This window comes from Podarcis tiliguerta (assembly GCF_965153285.1).
Source record: "Podarcis tiliguerta genome assembly, chromosome: 4".
Classification (NCBI taxonomy): Eukaryota; Metazoa; Chordata; class Lepidosauria; order Squamata; family Lacertidae; genus Podarcis; species Podarcis tiliguerta.
Genome location: NC_139537.1, coordinates 46,840,652 through 46,845,538, shown reverse-complemented (window position 1 = coordinate 46,845,538; position 4,887 = coordinate 46,840,652). Strand labels below are relative to the sequence as shown.

Here is a 4,887-nt window from a genome sequence, read left to right as displayed (position 1 = left end):
GTGTCAAGAAAGTACTGTTCAGTTTAGATACAATTATGCAACATTTGGCTTTTCTCCCCAAGGTTATCCAGCTATTTTAGAACAGTTTGAGGTTCTTAAGCTTTTGTGGCAATGACTTAAATAACATAATTTCCTTCACCTGTCTTCTTGCCTGGCCAAAATGATCAATTTGAAAATTGTCCTCTTCCTCTCCATATCATTTACATATATCAAGTCTTCAGAATATTAAACCTAAACTCCTTTTAACTGTCTTTCAACAGAGTCTTCTCTTCTTTTCAATATATTTTAAGTTGAATATATTATGTTCAGCATCTATGAAAATTGAATAATCATAACTAGAACAGGGTTGTTTTCACATTTATTTTTCTGAGTATTAAAAATGGCCTCTCATTTTCAAAGTCGTCTCTGCCACTGTCCAACTAGTTGTGAATATATTGTTATTGTCTCAACGTTGTGCTTTTGTTGCCATATTCCACCTTTACGCCAGTGTGGCCCAATACATTTTGCTGCCTGAGGCAGAAAAGAAAACAGTGTTCCCCCCTGTTATGTTTCACTCCTAAAAAAAACACAAAACCCTCAAAAGGAGGCCTAGCTGGGTGGTGAGGAGACCTTTCATAGCTCTTTGCATCAGCCTGGGAAGTTTGTACAAGCAGAGATGCTGAGCACCATCCACAAATGTGACTACAACTCCCCTCCAAGGTCCTCTGGTGTCAGAACAATGGGAGAAGAATTGACGCCCAAATAAATAAATAAATAAGAAGGGTGGGAGGCTGGTCTTCACAGCTCTGGTAAAAAATGCTCCACCCCAATGCAAAACTGTCACCTCTGCCAGCCACCGCCTCCCAAGGGTGCAGCCCTGGGAGCCCAAGGCAGGCCCAGCTTGGCTGGATGGGGCTGCCATTGGTTTCCAGATGACCCTGGACCAGTCCTTACTTGCTGCTAATAGCACAGACCCCAGCATGTCTTCTCAGAAGGAAGCCTATTTAAATTCATCTGGGTTTACTCCAAGATAAAATCCTCTACAGGATTGTACCCTAAGGACTTTCTAGGGATTCGTTTAGCACAGGCCTCCAGTTGTTTGGCCCTGAACATCAAAGTCCTTACATGGATGCCAGCTGAATTCGAAGTTTATTAGGAATTTTCTTCTTCTTCTTCTTCTTCTTCTTCTTCTTCTTCTTCTTCTTCTTCTTCTTCTTCTTCTTCTTCTTCTTCTCCTCCTCCTCCTCCTCCTCCCCTGCACCCTTTAATGTGGAAGAATATCCTTGTTGGATTGTGATGGCTTCCTTTCTGGCGAAAATCAAAGGGCATAAAAGAAAAAGAAAAAAACAATTGACACAACTACGAAAAGGGATATACAGCAAGAGATGGCATGACAACTTGGTTCTGCCTCCCCACAGAATTGTAGACTTGGAAGGTAACCCAAGGGTCCAACCCCCTGCTGTGCAAGAACCACAGCTTTGATTTGTAGTCTTACTGCAACATGCAATTTATGGCTACAATCCACTGCACCCATCCTTATTATTACAATCGTTTTATTATCCTGAAGAGTAGCAGTGTTGTGCTATAGCAGAAAACAACAATAAAAGCATCCTATGACACATTAAAGACTTCACAAATTTAGTATGAATTTACGATAAATACTATACTGTAATATTTATTGATAAATTTTCAAAACACTAAAGGAAAGGAATCAATTAGTGCATTTAAAACTTGCTCCATCTTCCATGTTGAAAGTATGTGCCGAACACGTCCGAGAGATGTTTGAGGCCCAGTCAGAAAAGAGAGGAGCACTAAATCATATGCATGAATCAAGACTGAGATCATTCTCTTGCTAATTACTGGAGGTCAGGCATTTGCAATGGCTAAATATGACACCAAATCATTAATATAAAACTCTAAAAGATTGTGAGCCAGAATGCAACCTTGTTTCACTTCTCTCTGTGCTTTAAAAGCATTTACTTGGTAGCATACGGGAACACAAAAATATACTGGATATCCTGAAACATTTCAACCCAGTTTAGGAATAAATGTTTGTGCCTGTTTTAAGTAAAATAAATGGGCAGTAAAGTCAGAACCATGGGTGCCTTACAGAAGCACCAGTGTCAGAAATAATTACCATTCTCATATACCTTCTTGATGATCCATTTGTTCATGGATAGATTAAATGCAGAATACAAAGACATAGATAATAGACTTTGCCAATAATGACCTGGCAAACCTGACTGTGCATGAATAGGATGTCACATTAATGTATGAAAAATGTACCTGTCAAAAGTTGTTTTACATGAATTTGACACCAACCTTTTCTAAAAGCATTTTGATTGATAAGGCAGCCTTGAAATACAATAAAAAGAAATGTAGTGTTCGATATCTTAGTACCTTTTGTTACTTGCCTCTTGGATCCCTTGTAACTTTTACTTCATTTTAACTTTCTTTGCAGATTAAAATTGAGAGGAGACCTCTGCTTGTCTTCCCTGACTCTCCTATGTGGACAATAACATAACTGGACCACCAGGGGGCAGAGGTACCTGGAAAACCTGAAATGAAACAAGTTCTGTAGGATAAGAATCTTTTTTATATATATATAATGATTTTTATTGGTTTTTACACATGGTTTAGAACACAACATCCAACTTTTGTATAACATAATCAACTCCTGGCTATCACAGCCTGAGACTTCCCTCTTCCTCGACTAGTGGTTTTCTAACTTAATCTCTATTATTGCACTTGTTATTTTAATTATTACTGTTATATCCCTATCATAAATAAACAAAATAAAAATTATTCTTTGCAATAATTTATACTGTTAACCTACAAAACTCCCTGCAACCCTACTAGGCAAGTCAATTGTTTACAATTATCTTTCAAATATCTTTCAGAAAACTCCGATCTTGCTGGTTCCGAATTTTCCCTGTTAGTTTCGCCAGCTCAGCATAATCCATCAATTTCATCTGCCAGTCTTCTTTCACTGGTAATTATTGTAGGATAAGAATCTTACCCATACTCACTATTGGGCATTATAAGAGAAAAGGTGTTGTTGCTGTTGTAAAAAAAAAAAGAAAAAAAAAAGCCATAAAATATTTGATTCTCTCAATCTCAATGAGGAGGCGGGAAAAGCAATATAGATTCTAGGGTGTCTTTGTTCTAAACTCCATGCTAGTGTTTGTTATACTTGACCAGAGAACCCAAGAAAACCAGGATATAACCATCAGAAGTAAGGCTTGAGTCCTATATCCACTTACCTGGGAGTAAGTCCCATTGAATTTAAAGGATTCAATCGTCATATAAAGGACTGTGTTATTCTCATGTATTTGTGAAGCAAATACTCTTCAGCTGTTTCCCTTGTTCTCTGAATATGCTTTAAAACTTTTCTTTTTCTTGCCTTTTACAACTATTGCAGCTTCACAAAAGCTCTGCATCTCAGACATATAATGGGTTCCAATTGTGATTTCACCTGAGTGTCAGCAACAGTTGCTACACATGAAGTAGCACTCTCCTTGACAACAAATGGAGAATAATAGAATCATAGACTTATAGGGTATCATCTAGCTCAAAACCCTGCAGTGCAGAAATCTTTTGCCCAGCCTGAAGCTAGAACCCACAACCTTGAGATTAAGAGTCTTGTCCTCTACCAACTGAGCCCTCCCACAGGATCTCACTTGTCTTTTCCCTTAGGCCTCACAGAAACATGACTTAACGTTGCCATGAAGTCAAATAGTTGTCATGTTTGTCTTTTCTCCATGAGCACTGGCCTGCAACAATATTTAATAGCCTGAATTGGTGAGCCATATACAATCCAAGTCACCCACCAATACTTGGCAGCATTTCTTCAGCTGTGTTGCCTTCTTCCAAGTTTCTAGGGATGTATCCAACAAAGTTCATTGCTCTGTTAAGTACAATTGGTTTAACTGACACTGAAATGTGGATATGTGTGTCTTAGTGAAAAAGTTTGACATGGGAAGATTCCGCTGAAGCTGAAGAACAGCAAGAAGAGCTCTCTCAGAGTTTTGATGAGTCGATAATTAACTAATTGTTGTTTTCTGCTAGCTAACATGTGAGTGTTGTAACCTTGGATCAGGTAATTAAGGTACTGAGTGGCAAATTCACCATCTTGCAATGGTGGTGGGCTGGCTCTTTGTTCTCTCTGTAGAGTGAGGATGTAAATAAAGCTCTCCCAGAAGCTGCACAGCCTTAGGCAGGCCAAGGCAGCCTGGAATGGGGGAGAGAGGCACCATTTTGATTTTTGGAGTTATCTTTTATTACTAAGAAGCCGAGCCTGTGCTGGACAGCACAATATATCTTATGGATATTTTGGAGGTATCATTTACTCTATTTTGTTATAGTTTTGAAGAGTTTTGTAAGAAAAGTTTGAATAATATTTTCATGGGTCTGGACAATGCTTAATTCCATAAGGAACGGTTTTTTATTCTTTATATTTATATACTGCCCATCTGCCACTCTGGGAAGATCCCAACAAAATATTTAAAACACAATAAAATATCAAAAATTGAAAACTTCCCTATACACCACTGTAGTAGTAGTAGTAGTAGTAGTAGTAGTAGTAATTTTTATATGAGAATGAGTGGGGTTTTCTTTTCTACACTAATGGCAGGTAACCTAAACCAAAATAATCTGCTGGAACGTATGACAGCACATAGGAGAATAATACAGGTATTTGGATATGCTTGAATAAATATAAATTAGATAATATTCTATTGTAAAGAGATTGGTTAATGCAGAAGTAAAATAAATCAATCATTTCAGTGCATGTGACATCTTTATTAATAGCTACTGATTTTTTTACAATCAACTTCACATCACATTATCAGTGACAAAAATAAATACATCTCAAATACATCTCAGAAACCAACTGTTGGGTGACAGCTA

The 4,887-nt window shown here is 37.7% G+C and overlaps 2 long non-coding RNA genes across 2 annotated transcripts; both read right to left on the bottom strand.

The window, feature by feature from the left end:
• Window positions 1-346: 346 nt before the first annotated feature.
• Window positions 347-1,159, bottom strand: LOC310676090. Its single transcript, XR_014510401.1, has 2 exons — window positions 1,105-1,159; window positions 347-510 (listed from the first exon to the last, which is right to left on the bottom strand). It is a non-coding gene; the product is annotated as an uncharacterized lncRNA (long non-coding RNA).
• Window positions 1,160-1,228: 69 nt separating this feature from the next.
• On the bottom strand, window positions 1,229-3,494 carry LOC310676089. The gene is made up of 3 exons (XR_014510400.1): window positions 3,243-3,494; window positions 2,380-2,537; window positions 1,229-1,287 (listed from the first exon to the last, which is right to left on the bottom strand). It is a non-coding gene; the product is annotated as an uncharacterized lncRNA (long non-coding RNA).
• Window positions 3,495-4,887: the final 1,393 nt, after the last annotated feature.